The sequence below is a fragment of the Atractosteus spatula genome (genome assembly GCF_055471065.1).
Source record: "Atractosteus spatula isolate fAtrSpa1 chromosome 10 unlocalized genomic scaffold, fAtrSpa1.hap1 SUPER_10_unloc_15, whole genome shotgun sequence".
Classification (NCBI taxonomy): domain Eukaryota; kingdom Metazoa; phylum Chordata; class Actinopteri; order Semionotiformes; family Lepisosteidae; genus Atractosteus; species Atractosteus spatula.
Genome location: NW_028296618.1, coordinates 228635 through 246753, shown reverse-complemented (window position 1 = coordinate 246753; position 18119 = coordinate 228635). Strand labels below are relative to the sequence as shown.

The 18119-nt window shown below is 39.4% G+C and overlaps 1 non-coding gene across 1 annotated transcript; it reads left to right on the top strand.

Annotated features, from left to right (window-relative positions):
• The first annotated feature begins 5010 nt into the window (after window positions 1–5010).
• Window positions 5011–5083, top strand: trnar-ucg (transfer RNA arginine (anticodon UCG)). The gene has a single exon. It is a non-coding gene; the product is annotated as a tRNA-Arg (tRNA).
• The last annotated feature ends 13036 nt before the right edge of the window (window positions 5084–18119 follow it).

Below are 18119 nucleotides of genomic sequence, written 5' to 3'. Positions count from 1 at the left end.
TGTATAATAGACCTCTAAAGTTATCCGTATAATAGACCTCTAAAGTTATCCGGAACTCCTACCATATATGTATAATTGTCTTCTAAATTTATCCGTATAATAGAACTCTAACCATTTACGTATAATGAACATCTAATCATAGACGTATAATTGACGTATAACAATAGACGTATATTAGAATTTCATTCTAGACGAATTGCGGACCACATTTAGACGTTTAAGGTATGCGTTTAATAGACGTATATTATACGTCTTTTGCCCACTGGGTACAACGAAAAAAACACAACAACAATACAATTGTATAACAAAAGAAAGACAGAGACAACAGCCGATGTGCAAAAAACAACAATAGGCAGTGTGCAAAATAACAAAAAGGTAACAGGTTATGTGCAAAAACATGCATCAAAAGAATGAAATAAAGGGATAGAAATGATGGGGAGTGAGCTTTTGACATGTATGGTAGAGGCAGATTTTCAATGTGTGTTTGGGTTTTTGGTAAGAAAGAAGGCACTGTGAGGTTCAGATCATAGGTGAGAGGTGAGGAGAGAGTGAGAGAGGCTGGGAGTTTAATAGTTTGATAGTGCGGGGGTAAAAACTGTTTCTGAGTCTGGTAGTCCGGACCCGAATGCTCCGGTACCGTTTTCCATGTCATGCTAAACGCCACAAATTGTGTTAGTCCAGTAGTATCAATCGTCCTAAAGTTACGGAAAATCGAATGCGACTGGTGTATTCAGCACACATTTTTTCAGAATAGTCGAGCTGTTTAAAACAGCAAATTCACAGCTTCGTGTCTTTTAAGCTTTGTGTTTCACTCTCCAAATAGAGGCACGGGTTCAAATCCCACTCCCGCCAATCAGGCGTTTTACCCTCTTTGTGAGTTCGAGCCTCACCTGGAGCAGTATAGCCTGTCTTTAGCTACTGAAAGCAACTGTCGAGTTTAGATACTCTTAGGTATTTGACGGAGATAAATTAACATCAAACGAACAAGGAAAGGTAAAGGTTTACTTCGAGTCACAATCAAAGAAGGCTCCACAGCTGAAACATTGTGTTTCCTTCTCTTTTCAGCATGGAATAAACCTACAGTACCTTATCAGGATGGCCGAGTGGTCTAAGGCGCCAGACTCAAGGACTCCTGTCTTTTCATCGCTTGGGTGTTCTGGGGTGAGTTTCCCGAAAACGATGAATCTTAGAGACGAACGAGCAACTTTACGATGTACGTAGGTAACATACAAGCTACTTTTTCGTGGGTTTCCCAAAACCCCTCTTAATCGATCATTTAACGAGCGAGTATAAAGTACTTCTTTGTTAACCCCGCCCCTGAAGTCGCTTAGCAAAAAGCATCACAAGTCGATTGACAAACAATTGATTGACAATACTTTCATTATATGGTGTAATAAAATAAATGACTGACATGCTGTAAAAGAAAACCAAGTTTAACTGTGTGAACAGTGTATGCGTCCTGCACGACGTCTTTGATTTAAAGCAATATTTTTTGTCACGCTGCCATCGTTAGGAATCACAGTGTTTCAAGAGAAAATACTGTTGTTATTTAAAGTTGTTGGGTGTGTTGGAACTCCTTTTTAATTGGTCTTATTAACATGACATCTGGAAAAATTAACTACTAAGCTTGGCACGTGTCACTCAACAAATACAGGACCTATAATCAAATTTAAAAACAAGTAGGTCTAAGCTTTACCGTCAACAATCAAGACAGAACATAAAACGGCATTCGAACTTAAAATATTGTATGGACCGCGGGTTTCGGTACGGAATGGAACAGGCGTAGGACTCAGGGAATGGGGTTGAACAACACATTTAATAACTCGAATCGGGAAAGGTACACACACAGGGACAGGGGTTACAGCGCTGCACCTACACTAACATACACACACACGAAGGGAAGAGACTGTATCTCAGCCTCCGTCCCACTATATACAGTCCGGTAGTCCCCAGGTGCTGTTCTCAGCCCGCCCTGCGTGGCGCTACATTGTAATACATGTTACATGTTTCACGTTCTTTATGGAATTTAAATACAATTTAAACCCCACCCCAAAAGTACTAAAAGAGGGAGTATTATTAAAACATTTGATTTATGAATATGAAATTTACCCAAGATGACTAATAAATTCATAACTGTATAAATAAATGTTCTTTTTTCGAATTTCCTCTTACATAGTACAACAAAATATCAAAATCCTTAATATAAAATCTTAGTATTCTATATTTCCAGAGAATTCCCATGATGTGAATTGAATGTGCTCTGTCTGGCGATCTCTGTCGCTAAGGTTGGCGCAAGAGGTAGCCAGTTTAAGAAGCACTTAGTGATTAACGAGTGGGTCGGGGAGCACGTAGATTACGAAGGATTATAACGTTCTACTTTAGTTACGATAGGTTTTAGGAAACACTCGTAAATCAACGATCGATCTTAAGAGCGAGTTTACGATGTTCTTAGCGCTACGATGCTTTCGGGAAACTCACCCCCTGGTCTCTGAATAGAAGCGTGGGTTCAAATCTCACTCTTGACAGCCGCTCCCTTTTCCCTCTCTTGCATTTGTCCCGTCTTCTTGTGCTCGCTAACAACGACAGGAAGAGGAAAACGGAGAAACCGATTTGTGGGCACCCGATGTGCAGGGAAATGCTTCGTGAACACTTACACGTTATTAGCAGAAAATCAAATGGGGTTCGATTTCTGCCTTAAAAACTGTTTGGGGTGCCTGTAATCGAGTAAAGATTTACGGCAAGGTATGCATTTAAAGGAGAAAGACCGAAATATAAATCCAGAAGAAGATTTCTTAAAACATATTGCTGTCCGTGCGGTTTCTCCTGTATTTAATTAATTGTGGCATTGTGAAATCAACCTGTAGCCCTACGGAATGCAGAGTGACAACGACAGGAGCAGAGAGGATTATATCAGAGCTCGAACAGAGAGTTCGAAAATATAGGCAGATCGAGTTATAGAACATTTGATTTAAACTTTCCTATCTGCTCGGCCTTACTGAAGTATTTGTAGCTGTATTTCATCTTCTGTCTATTTCTATACTTTACAGTAGATAGTGTTTAGCCAGAGAAGAGAGATACAAGCGCTATACCCCCACAGCAGCCGCCGATTCCGATAACCTTAACTAAAGCAGGAAGATCAGTTTCTGCTCGAGACAGTCGTTTTCTGAACTGTAAATCTCCAACACGGGCTGGAAACGCTGTGTGTCCGGACTCAGTGGTTATATAAGAAAAGACTCAGCGAGCTGCAGGCGCGGCTCATTGCTCTGCGCTCCCCGTGCTGAATGCGCGTGTCCTCCCTCATTCATTACCTTCATACACTCCTCTCAAACCACAGCAAACTCCCGGAATATTTCGGTGAACACATACTTTATTTCCGAGATCACAGGCAGAAACAATAAACACGATGAAAACAGGAAGGTATTATGATCGTAGGGGGAAATGCACACAAATAAATTTCCTAATATCCAATAAAATCTAGTCACGTTCTGATGCTATTCTGATTTATCTGAATAGTTTTGGCAGAGTTGTTACAGCAAAGAGACACATAAACTTTTTTTTATTTCATTCGAGCTGTAGTTTTGATTCAATTTGGAAAAACTGCACTCACCAGAAGCTGAAATGGGTCGTGTTTACATAATGCATAATGTAATAGCAACGTTTGGAGTTTAATCTTGCTACGAGTCCTTTCCTGTTATAGGAGGCGTTTTAGGACTTTTTTAGCTCAGATAAAGCTATCAATTCATCTTACATTTCTACTACATCAGTATTAGCAACGTTATCTTTACCTAGCACTAAATGTAGCTTTAAATAAGAGTACATTTTAAAACATATGTAAAAATAAATGCTATTCCATATATTGTAACTTTGTGGTATTTAGAATGTTTATCTGAGGATGCAAGGGAAAGTATTATACCTTGCGAAACATCCAAGACAAAGGTAAAAGAGGCTCATATTTTAATAAAATTTTCGATCAAAAGAAAACCACAATCTGTATTATATCATCGTCAATATCCCAAGACGTTCAGTTGAAAGATTTGAAGAAACTCTCCAAGAAGCAACTGCAGTAGCAGAGTTTTGTTTTGAACCGATGTTTGCAGCTCAAAAGTCCTCGTAAGAAGCAAAGACAGGGATGTTTTGAGTGTCACCATGATCCTCTTCTCAATCCAAAAGAAAGGTTTTATATGGTACTGATCCCACTAGAAAAAGAGTCAATTTCCACCTGCACTGATGTCCCTCCAAACGTTTTGTAAGACCTCTGGAAGATTATACAGTAGAATCCTGGTCCATTTCTTCTACTAAACGAGACTGTTAGTGAGTATTTTGATGTCGAACTGCGATTTATATAAACAGGAACTCTACACTACATTGGGCTACGCGTATGACAAAACGTGTGCGGTTGGAGTCGACCTTTCGATAGCTCAGTTGCTAGAGCGTAAAACTGTTTAAAAAAGCAGCGGACGATTGTTATGTAGCTGTTTTGAATCCGGCTCGAAGGATGGTGTTTTCTTGTTCCTTAATTAAAAAGTGAAAATAGCGAATTTGTCTTTCACTTTGACGTTCACCGAAAGCTCAGTAAACAGAGAAGCAGAATTCTCTTCACATCTAATTGTCTTGCTTTGGCCTTTAAAATGCGCTCTGTTGACTGTTCACATTTCCTAACACAATTAACCTGCGGAAAAAGTTCACTATCAGGAGTTTAGTTCAGTGGTAGTGCGCTCGTACTATATGAAGCTTCGTTTTCATTCGCCGGCGTCTCCACTCTGGATTCTCTTTAAACGCGATATCTTTCCTTCCTCGTGTGACTTCCTTCGTGTGTGAATTTCAGGGAGACACATAAACCCTTTGTCTGTTTTCAAGAGACATTTTTATAAAACCAGACAAAATGAAAGACGTAGTAATTAGACACACGTAAAAAACACGTGAATCTAATTGAGAAAATGCGGATCTGGACAATGTATTACTAGTAGCGGCTCTGAGCTCACTGTAGTGCAGTTGAGTAAGATGATAGTGGGGCCAGTGGCGCAATGGATAACGCGTCTGACTTCGGATCAAAAGATTGCAGGTTCGATTCCTGTCTGGCTCGTGAAGGTTTTACACCCGCTACTCAACACTCTTCCTAGTGTGTGCGGTCCTACACAACCTTACTATAGACTGGGTGAGTCTCCTGTTCCATCTCCAGTTCTTTCCGCACATAACGTCTGTTTCATCACCGTTATTGTAGGACCACAGCCACAGATATGAGAAGACATACTGTTCCGAACAACTGTCTTAAATAATCACGTTGAAAATAAGTTTTTTTTTTCTTAAACATAACCTTACATTTGCCTGTAAAGTTCAAACTATTTTCTGTAGCCACAAATCCCCAATATTTCTGCCGTCTCCTGAGAAACACAAGTATAGAGTTAAAACACAATAAATAATGCCACAAATCTATTCAGTTAACACCCAGATGTGACAGAGGTGACTTGCACCCCCTTTAAATATGTATTTCCTAAATTTCAGTTCTCTTCCCTCCCCAAGATACCTGCAAATTCACTATCGCATATTAAAGGCTGTACATGCATTACCTGTAATACAGCTACTAATAAAAATATACATTAAAGTTAATTATTAATAAATAATACTATTATTCATAAAGACGTATTCATAAGATTCATCGTGAATAGTTGCGGTGTCTGGAAAGCAACTGTAGTTAAATATAGAAAAAAGAGTTGTAGTTATTGAGGCAATTTCAGGTAGAATGTAAGAACTAAAGTTAACTAGTCCCACAGTAATGCGGGGGGTCCTATCAATAGAAAAAAAAATTGTAACACGAAAACACAACAACCACAAAACGAGAAGTCTTCAGGGAACCTAGGTAAATCCCTGTAGAGGACTAACAACTATAAAAACAAACAAACAAATGAAACAACTTCAAAAAATAAAGAAAAAGAACATTAAAAACATATCTGGGAAACAACAAAAACACAGAATCTAACTGCGAGAGCTTTTTCAAGTTTTCGGTACTCCATCGTGCTCCTCTCATCTAAGTAGATATCACTCAGGTCAGTTGGAGGTCCACAGCTGATGGTAACTTAAGTAAGTAGCTGTGTCAGCATGCATGGGCTGCAAAGGAATGAGGAAAGGTTTATTCCATGCTGAAATGAGAAGAAAACATAATGTTTTGGCTGTGGAGCCTTCTTTGGAATAAACCTTTACTTGTTTATTTAGACCAAATCTCCAGCAAATACCTAAAAGCACCTAAGCTCGTCAGTTGCTTTCAGTAGCTTAAGACACAGGCTACACTGCTTCAGGTGAGGTTCGAACTCAAACCCTCGGCATGACTCTGCTGTAGAAGTACCGCACGCTGACCGATTGCACAACTGGAGCTGTGTAACTCCTTCTCCTCATACAGACTTGAGCTGCAGAAACACAGGGCGAAAACTGGGTTTCGGTTGCAGATCCATCTCCACTTGGGGGAAAGGGACAGTAAAATAGCAAGGAAAATACAAGAGAAGAAACTGAAAGAATTGTGCTCACTGCAAACTAGGAAGGAAAGAGGTGGCTGGATACATAAAACAGCTCGGCGGATAATTTGTAACAACATTCTTTGGTGAATGGATTTCTCTTCAAGTTCCGCCGTGCAGTTTGAACGTTTGTTCTCCCAGATCAGTTGGTTATATGAGATCAGCTGATATAAATTAGGACTAATCAGAATCAATACAATTGATGTCTGGCAAAGGCAAATAACCTTTGTACATGATCTGGAATGTGACTGGTTAAATTTCAGCATAGTTACAACTTCCTTTATAAAGGGTGTGCACACTTATACAACCAAGGCATGGAAAGATTTTTTTTTAATTATTGTTCAAAAAAATGTTCCATTTTTTTTTCTTAAATGTTGTTGTTTAAAAGATCTTATTAAATGTGAAAAAATCGGACTGTGAAAAGGTCAAAATGTTAGTGAAAAAATCAGTCATGTGAGGAAAGATGGATTGTGGGAGACCCTTGACTCTCCATGTCATGCTGTATTTCTCTCTCATTCTACTGGGAATGATGGTGCTGTCGCTTCTGGATAAAGTCTGTCAGTGGTCATTCCAGATGGGTCAGGTATGACTGCGCTTTGGCACAAGAAGAGACATGTGACTTGTGAGGACCCTGAGAGTGTCTTTTCTTCTAGAGCTCGGATAGCTCAGTCGGTAGAGCATCAGACTTTTAATCTGAGGGTCCAGGATTCAAGTCGTGCTTTTCTTAAATCTATTGTGAATGTCATTATAAATCGTCTTTTATCTTTCACTTTTCTAGCTGTACTGTGGTTATTTTAAATGTTCATCACTTGTATTTTCTCTAGTGTTTCCTTTCACAAACCGAAATTGTTCAAGGTGATCTTGTCACTCTACTCCAAGTAGATAATCTAAATCAGTGGTTCTCAAACTGTGGTACACGTACCGGCAGTGGTACGTGGCGTGCCGCCTGGTGGTACGCCAAATGACCCTGGAACTGTGTTGTGTGCGCTGAAAAATCGGGACGGGTTTTCATATTTTGTATTTTAATACGTGTCGAATACGCAGCCTATGTACTACGATACATTGCGTGCTAATACTTCAGTGGACACAAGAGATACTCTGTAATTCTATACCACTCTATAGGAATGCGTGCTACGGATGCAAGTGACCAATTGTATTTAAAAAAAGCTACTGTATCTCCAGCAAATAGGGAGAAAGGAGAATGTGTGTGATTTTGGAACAATGCCAACGTTGTAAACACAGGAATGCATAGAAATACGTGCTACGAACGCAGGTAATCTTGTGAGCACACGAAAGCGTGATACCAGAAAAATATTTAATAACTGTTCTAATTTGAGAAAAATACACCGAGCGTCTCTGTGTTTTGCTCCCATGCGCATGAAATAAAAACTTTAAATAAATACGGAAATAAAAACGGAAACGCGGAAAAATGCAAGCTTGCAGATTGCTAAAGCAGGTAAGCTACACTATTTTGAAGAACCTTATTTACCGTTGGCAAAAGAGCTGACACGTATTAAGTGTGGAGAAAAAGCTGCTAAACAGCTCGACCTGCTGCCCCCCTCCCCGTGAAAGACACAGTCATTCATAGAATTATTGAAATGAAGGATTATATCAAACGTACACTGATAGAGCGCGTTAAGATGAGCAGATGTTTTTCACTGCAATTAGATGAGTCTGTAGTCGATTTGGTCAATTTGCTCGTTTACGTTAGATACGAGTTTGAGGGTACGTCCCATGAAGACTTTCTGTTCTGTAAACCGCTACCAACAGGAACTACAGGAGAGCACATATTTCAGCTTCTGAATAAATTTATCGAACAGAATGGCCTCGACTGGATAAAATGCGTCTGAGTTTGTACAGACGGTGCTAGAGCAATGACAAGCCGACATAACGGTGTAGTTGCACGAATTAGAGAGGTTGCTCCAGAAAATAATGTACGCATTACAACATCCACCGCGAGACCTTTGCCGTCAAGAAAATGCCTGACGATTTAATATCTGTTAGACTCGAAAAATTGTATCAAGGCTCGAAAAATTAATTCACCTCTGCTTTGCTCAACTAAACAGGCTCACCCCTCTCACTGAAATGGTGCTTTTTTATTAGTTGTTGTTAATGTTTTTTTTTCCTGTAAAACACTTTGAGAAGCCACCTTTAAAGGCGCTATATCAAATAAAGTTTATTATTATAATATTTATTATATGTGTGTGTGTGTGATTGTGTGCGCACACACACGCTCATGTTGGTCATTGAGAATTTCTGGGGTTCCTATGAGATGATGACTTGTAGGTGGTACTTGGATGCTTTGGTTGGATTAGGGGTGGTATTTGGTCCAAAAAGTTTGAGAACCACTGATCTAAATGAAATCACTGTAGAGTACAGGGCACGCAGTGAGGAGGTCATGCAGTGAGTACTCTTGAATGCAACAAGAGGAAAGGCACACTGCACATCTGCGGAGTATCACGTCCGAGTTTACAGTGACATCAGAGATTGGAAACGATGTAGCTTTTTTATTAAAGGTTCAAGGAAACCTGAATATGTTTGCTAAGGTATTTCAGAATTACAGTCAAATCGAGTAAGATTGCTGCACAGATCTGCAGTCTGCAATTAGAATACTATTTGTGCGTTGTATAAAATATGCCGTTGTAGAATACTATTCGTGCGTTGTATAAAAAACTTTTTTAAAACAGGAGAGATACATTTAGGAATGCGTCTTCCTGTAAAAATAAAATCACTTCAAGGGCACTATAAGCACCGTCTGAAGCCTGCTTCACAAAGGAACTATTTTCAAAGGACCAAAGAAGAAAATATTTCACCAAGTAAGAGGAAGCATCTCAGAAAAAGGAGGTGGGGTTGCTTCTACATACTGTAACACCATAAGGTCAGACTACAAATGCCACTGTACAGAGTAATTTGCCAAGTGGTCTAAGGAGCTGGATGAAAGCTCCAGCCCCTTTGAGGGCATGAGTTGGAATCCCACTGCTGCCAAATATCTCCTTGTTAAGAATCACAGTTTTGTTGTTGTTGCCCCCATGTAATTGAATCAGTTTCAATAGAATTAATTTGAAAAGTAATAATCATATTTGTTCTGTTCCTCTTCTCATTGCAATTTGTACCGAAATATTTATTTCATTTTATTTTAAAAACGTGTTAGCCTTGATTGGAAGGAGGTGGCATTGCAGGCAAGGTAGCCAAATGTTAAGGCTTTTGTCTCGTAAACAGAAAGTCGGAGTTTCAAACCCTGTCCGTGCTTGTTTCACTTATCATGACGTTCCTTTATCTAAGTCTTTAAATGTCTTGCACTGTACGAATCTCTATAATAAGAAGAAAATAACTTCATAATCCTTCTGTTGTCCTACCATAATCTGCACTGCTTTTGAATTGACAATGTTTGTCTCTCTTCACACCCAATTTATAAATGATCGTCTCAGTGTAAAAAGGAACGTGTGTTTGGTACAGCCCCCACTCCATGGTGTGATCACAAACAGATCAGGTGAGCTGTTAGTATAGGTTAGAAGTATCATTCGATGCCCTGAAAAACTGACTTAGGGACGCACAGACTGTGTTTTTTGAACAAGTACACAATAAAATATTTATTGGAACAAATCATTGCCTGCCTTCAAGACTGTCATGCTAAACGCCACGTGTTCATCCGGGTGTCAGTTGTCCTAAAGCTTCAGAAAATTGGACACAATGGGTGCATTCAGCACAGTGCTTTCTAGTACTCGTCAGGATGGCTGAGTCTTGTCTTTCCATGTTGCTTATGTGCCCTGGTCTCTAAGTGGAGGTGGGGGTTCAAATATCACTCCCAATAGCTAGGGTTTTTTTCCCTGTCTTGCACTGTTCCAGTCTACTTGTACTCACTGACAATCACAATAGGAGGAAAATGTAGAAACTGCTTAGCAAGAACATAAAGGACAGGAAAATGCTTCCCAAACACATAAATGTCTTTAGCAGAAAGGAAAATTAGATAGGCTTCGATTTCTGCATTTATATAATCCAATATATAAGCAAACAGCACAAGGGGACTCTTCAGTCTACTCCTGTCCTACAGTAACACTGATTCAAACCAAGGTTGTTGCAGCTTCAAAGCAAAGCTCTTACCATTCTTACCAGCAAGATTTGTTTTTTCAAGGAAGGAAACACTAATGTAAAATATACTGTAAATAGACAGGAAGTATTCTTAAGTTAAAATTATAATAATAATTGTTAAAATAATCATTTTGTTCTCTCTTGCAGTAACTGATTATAATATTTGTTTGTGGTTTGGTGATTATTGAAAGCAGAACAATTGTCAGTAACGTTTGAAACATACAGGCACGTGTCTCCTGCAGTTACTGAAGAATTTTCAATGTATTTCTCTGTGTCCGCGTGCCTGGTGCATCTTTATTGGACAAAGTCTTTTTCCACTAAAAGAAGGAAAGAAAAATTTGATTATTATTAGTTCATCAGTTGTTTTGATCAAATTATTATAATGCAGTGCCAGGTACAATTAAGGTATATTATGTACATGAACGTCATGTCTGAGACAGTGATGCCAGCTGACTATCGCTGGAGGACAGTTCATCATGAGTGTGTAAGTAAGCATAATGAAGGAGAAGAGATCGGCCTCTGTGATGGAGTGTCCAGTGACACTAACTATCTGTCCTACTGTTCTCTCCTAATGTAGTGGGTGAATGTAAGGTTTCTTTCTTGTAAAATATAATCGAGTGCATTTTTGCTGCTGAAAATGAATCTTGTGCATTTCAATTCTGTGTTCATCTTCCGATATTGTCACCTAATTCTGTATGTCATTTCATCAGACTGCTACATTTGTAGGAGCTCAATTGCATTAGATTGCATAGTGATAGTATTTCTTGCTTTTTAAATACTTCAGTCAAAAATGTTGAGAAAGTGCTCCTGTTTTCACCATTCTAAGAACTGTGATGCAACAGAAATATTTACTCTCATAAAAGAAGTTGAGTTCTGTTACAGTCTTGAGTGACACAAACCTTCTCTTTTACTGCACTACACTTCTCCAGAGGCCAGTTCAGCACACAAGGATCCTCAGGCAAACAAATGCTATGATCGCTTGATAAAAGCCATTTCTCATCCTTTCTTTTAGTGTCAGTGCTACTATTGTATGCAAAGGAGGCAACTTGAAACTGAAAGATGTAATCGCCTTACAGAGAGTCTTCATGAAGTCGTGCGTCGGGTAGCGTTCCACTGTCAATTGACTGGGCTTGTGAAGAAACCAATCTCATTCAACGACCATACAAATTGCACACCTTAAGACACATGAAGATAAATGTGTGTGCTGATTGACACAAAAAATGTCACTTCACATTATCCGCAAAGCTGTTTTACTTGTCCAACCTCCTCTTCCTACTTTGCAGTAAGCACAATTCTTTCAGTTTCTTCTCTTGTATTTTCCTTGCTATTTTACTGTCCCTTTCCCCCATGTGGAGATGGATTCACATCCGAAACCTAGTTTCACTCTGCGTTTGTGCCACTTTTACAATCTGTGTAGGAGCTTTTCTAGGGAAGTCCAGTGGTGCAATCAGTCAGTGTGTGGTACTTGCACAGCTGTGCACAGTGGAGTCATGGTGAGGTGGTGAGTTCAAGCCTTCTCTGGAGCCATTAAACCTTTTGAATGTTTTCCATCCATAAAAAGTTCATTTGCCCTAGCAGTTTCACTGTGACTTTGCAGGTAAAATATTAATAAGGAGAATAATGTTTCGTATGTGATAAAAATAACCACACCAGAAAATATTGAAGAGAAATGGCTTGTTGCACTATTCGCAGCAGGCACTCAGACACAAAAACTTTCCTGTCACTAAAGTAAATTCATGAAGAAGAGGAGTGACATCATTGCAAAGGCGATATTTTCTGATGGCTGTTTCGGTTAACAATTATTCGTGTTAGAATTACTACTGTCATTACTACTAATAGTGATAAAAACAGAGGACTCACAGCTCTCTGGGTGTTGGTCTGGACTCTAGAAAGTGTTTCTATTTGTAAGTGGCTCTGGACCTCAACACCTGTTGATGGGCCACTTTTGTCAGACACACCAGTGGAGCCCAAGCCCACCTACACACACATTCACACACACTGACAGATATACACCCACACACTCACACACATGTATTCTCACAGACACTACACACACTCACAGACACAACACAAATTTATACATTCAATCAGACACTCACGCACTCACAGATATACACTCACACACATTCACAGACACACACATAGACACCGTATACATACATAGACACGGCATACACTCTTAGGTACAGATACACTATAACTAACACTAGTGCAGATACTGCTAATATTGCAACAGTAACACTATCACCAAAACATACACTATTCTATCATTGTTACTAACACTGACACAAACTACTTATAATAACACTAATGCTATCATTAAAACTAACACTACTACTACTATAACACTATAATTATAATTAATATTAACATGAATATGAACACTAAAACTAAAACTATCGGTAGCGCTATCATCATTAATACTCACATGAACACTAGCATTAAAACTAACAGTTGTACTCTCATTAATATTAACATGAATACACTAGTATTAGTATTAGTTGCTACCCATGACGTCACATCGCTCTTTGTGACGAAGGCGAGACACCTAGACGCGCACAGTGACGTGACGCCTGTCGCCGTGTTTACCATACTTATGATTTATAAACACTGGAAAAAATGCATTTAAACTGTTACTTACATACATGTGTCAACTTGGAATATAATTTTCTAGCTCTAGGATAGAGTTACCTAAATAATAATATGAATAATCATTGTTTAATTTTGGATTGAACATTATTAACACTAAACGCAGTATGGTAATTGATCGATACAGTCTTTATTGACTGTTTACTAGATATTTAAAACAGGGTCAAGAATGGGAAATGAATCAGTACTCACCAATCGGTGAAGTTAATCGTTTATCCTACGGTTCTTCAGAGATCAATAACTCTCCTCCGTGCACTCAGCGCGCGTGTCTGTGACATCACAGCGCTCTTTCTAACAGAGCAGAGCGCGTCTCCGCGGGAGGAGACTCCTGTCCGGAGCCCGGGGGGCTTTTCTTACAGATAAAACATCTCCCAAAAAAAAATACATACTGGGCTGTGAAGAGAAGCGAATCATAACAGTTGGAGAAGGAGAGCGGCAAACCAAGAAATGCAATTAATTAAACAGGGAAAAAAAATTTGTTTACTTCGCAGATTAATGTGTTACAAAGCGTACCCGTGTGGAGCAGTAGAGAACGAGCACGAGTCCCTGAAATAAGAGCTTTTAACAGTTTTACACGAATCTTCAGAGTATAGAAGCCAGGAGGATCAGACTCCTGATCCTAGAGGATAAAATGTGTATCCTGGTTTTATTTCCACCCAGTTCTCAGTTCCATAGGTAGTCTGATGATTTAAATGAACTGTATAACTGTTACAAGACTTCATCTAATTGTAAATTCATAAGACTGTCTGTGAGACACTTGTGAGAGCAGCTGAATCCCAGGGCTGGTGTGGATCACACACAGACAGGTCTTCTGTGTGATCTGAGTCCCACTGCTCAGAGCTACAGACTGGTCAACTGGTCACTATAGTAGTCACAACCATCGGACCATCAGCTACTAATAATCAATATGATGATCAGAGTGTCAATACTGGTGTTTATAAAATAAATACTAAAATCATTCCACACTCACTTGCATTATAAAACACTTAGAAACATGTTTGGGGGCTGACATACAGTAAAGAAAGTAATACAGAAGGGCTGGAGGTCCTGGAAAGGGTTAATAGAAGCTTCTTGCTTCTGACCTGGAACAGAGCCAACAGCTGCCAGATCAGTGACCCCTGAGCCCAGTTCACAGAGTGGAGAATTGGGAGCTCTTCTGTGTTTCTGAGAGGCTGGGAGGAAGGAGAAAAGGGGGAGATGTGACCTGAGTTCAGGCTGTTCTGTCTGATATTATTCATGTAGCAGCACTGATTGTCTGAATGTCTTCTGGATCTGGACTGTCAGGACAAAGAACAGTATGGAGTTGAGCTTAGATAGATAGATAATACTTTATTAAACCCCGTAGGGAAATTGATGTGTTACAGCAGTCCAGCCCAAGACAAGCAAAACAGACATCAGAATAGTTATAAAACAAAAGACAACAAAATAAATAAAAATAAATAAATAAGTACATACAGTAGGTGTGTGCAAAATGTGCTGATCATAGTCACTGTAAAAACAATAAAATATGTGCAAAATGTGCATAGGTTTATACAGACTGATTGTCCAAAAAGTACAATGGAGTAAACATGCTGTCCATAGAGGAGCAAATGAAGGGCTAACAGTCCTAGCCTAGGGCAGCGTTATACACCCTGACCGCCGCCGGGAGGAAAGACCTGCGGAAACGTTCCCTTGAACACCGTAGCTGGAGCAGCCTGTTGCTAAAAGTGCTCCACTGCCCAGTAACAGTCCCATGAAGCGGATGAGAGGTGTTGTTCATGATGGCTGTGAGCTTGGTCAGCATTCTCCTCTCAGCCACCACCTCCAGGGGGTCAAGGCTCATTCCCAACACAGTGCCAGCCTTCTTTATAAGTTTATTGAGCCTATTTGCATCTTTTGTCATGATGCTGCTGCCCCAGCACACAACAGCGTAGAAGATGGCCGCCGCCACCACTGATTCATAAAAAATGTGTAGCAGTGTTCCACACACACCAAAGGACCTGAGTCTCCTAAGAAAATAGAGTTGGCTCTGACCTTTCTTGTACAGGGCGTCAGTGTTACCAGACCACTCCAGCTTATCATCCAGGTGTACCCCTAAGTACTTGTAGGAATGTACGCCCTCTATGTCCTCACCTTGGATGGAAACAGGGTTCAGCGGAGACTTATTCCTTTGAAAGTTGAAGATCATTTCTTTGGTCTTGCTGGTGTTAAGCTGGAGATGGTTAAGATGACACCACTCCAGAAAATTGGTAATCAAATTTTGCTTCTGTCTGAGTGTGAGTCTGAGCTGTGAATCTGACTGAGAAGAGAATAATGATTTGTTATTCTGCCTCTGAGGATTTTTCTTCTTTGCCAAGTGGTGTTACATCCCCTTCAGATACTCTGCACAGACTGCCAGAGAGAGATGGACAGATACGAGCACACGCAGCGAGAGAGATATACTTCTTCATTAACTTTGAAGCAAGTGTTCATTTCTTTTCTGGAACAAGTTGTTTCTGAATTTCAAGAAAGTCATACAACTTCTGAAAGATAAAATACAAATCTTGCTTATCCGGACAGAAGAAATATTGCAAAAAAAACCAACAAATGCCAGTGATTTTTTCTCCTTTTAAAGAAAAGTGGAGAAAAACAACAGCAGTTCATCTCCGTCGGCTTGATTTAGCTTAATACAAGTATTCACTTCTTTTTTTCTGAAAATTACAGCCTGCGAAAGATTAAATACAGTTCTTGGTTATTCTTCGTCAGTGCAGAAGAAATACTGCGGGCTGGCAGGAAAATGCCAGTATTTTATTTCCTTTAACTACAAACGTGAATGGTGAAAAGCAACGGGGGTGTCTCTCTGTGCAGCTGTTAAACAAAGAGCTGGCGATTCAAGCCCACTCAGGGATGCGCTTCAGATTGTTCTGATGTAAACATAATCTCCGTTAACAATTAATGGGATTTCTTCGCAACACGTTAACCCTCTTGAACTTTGCAGGAAATGTGTGTGTTTTACTCGTGTGGAACTACAAGTAAAAAATTAAGTACCTAAGTCAATGTCCAAGAAAACCATTTTCACGTGAGGAATTGTAGCTTTAACTGGCTGTCGGGAGAATTCATTTATACTACGCAAAAATATTTTAAAACTAGATCACAGATTTGTTGGAGAATTTGACAATCCTTGACAATCTGGGTTATGTACTCAGTATGCTTCCGCTGCGCCACTCTGCTGATTCAACACGACTGCTCTTTCTTTGCTTTCTAAAAGTGCGCCCGAGATGAAATGTCTCAACGGTAAACGCGGACGTCACTTTGAGCACTTGGTCTTTTGTAGTACAAATCATCACACGCTGCTCTACATGGGCGTGTCTTCAAGATCGTTGTGAACCAAAGCTTCCGCTTTCCGAGGCTACTGATTCTTTCGTCGTTAATTCCCAAATCTTCAATGAGAATCAGTGAAACGAAAACCAAACACATGCACACACTCGCGTCCTAGCGTGAAAGAAAAATGATGGAAGCATTTGAGAAATAGCAAGTGATTGCTACCTCTACACAGTTTATAAGGCTGAAAATGATGCAGGAAGGACAGCAAAGTTCTAAAAGCATCGGTTGAAAAGCATCTACATAAGATGACAATTTCTCATAAGTAAAATCTTCAGCTTTAAAAGATTGTCATCCATATTTTTTTGTTTTACTCTTTTTCACATAAAACGCTTTCGATAAATAAACTGTTTTGTAATGAAGGCTGCATTAGAATATGCGTATCTGGCTTTGTTCAATTAAATCGGGACATGTGCCAGTCTCAAATTGATCACTCTTTGCAGGAACACTACGGAAACCTGCAGATGTTCGTTGGGAGAAGTGACTCCTGCAAAAAGTGTAAATCGTTGAGAAAAGGACTCCTCTCGCGAATATATTTCCAATTTCTAAAGAGCCGATTTTCTCGATTTTCGCCATTTTTTATTTTTTTCCGGTTCAGATATTGATCACGTTCGAAAGATGATTTTCAAAATGGACGTGTTACCTGCAAAGTCACCGTGAAACTGTTAATGGCGAAAAGATTCATAGTATTTATTTTCTTAGAATACCAATGTAATTTTTTAGCATTCTTTCAAACAATTTCTTTATAGCTAAAATAACAAATTCATTCCATTCCATCTTATATGTGTTTAATATAGTCTAAAATATTTTCATTTGTATGAAATCAAACTGAAACGTTGCCACTCTGTGGTCAACATAAGATACATATTTCCCCAGATTCTCCTCATTTGTATCTTCCTAGACACAATTCCCCAGACACACACAATTATACAGCCACACATACAATTGATGACGACTTGCCTTCATATGTGTCAAGACTGTACTAAATGTGTTACACTTTTTTGCATATAAGTAATGATATTAAAATATTTTTAGTCTGAATAATGGACAGTTTATTTACAAACCTTTTTTTCTTGGTTTCCTACAACCTATTGAGATATAGTGTGAGACAGATAGCTGTATCTACGGAAGAGTAAGCTTTTCATTTTAGAGGATGAAATAGTTTGACGTAGTTAGGAGTAATTAAAGGAATTAAAATATAGAATCTAACCACATTCACAAGAAGTAAGAAGTAGAAGAAGAAAATGGCAGTTTGTTGAAATTAATTTACTAGGTGAAACACATACTGTAAGTAATTACTAAAATACTGTTTTCTTGTTCCCAGGAAAACTCCTCTGTGATGAGCTGCAGTCTGAATATGATGATGTGGAGAACAATGAGAATGATCCCATCTCAGGTGAGGGCTGTGGAAGCCAGGGGAGCTCACAGTGGGCGTGGGAGGTTCAGCAGGTCTTCAGATAGTTCACAGGGAACCATTCCAAAGTCAACTAGACCCAGGACCAGACCTTAACTGTGGTTCAGCTGCAGGGGGTCTTC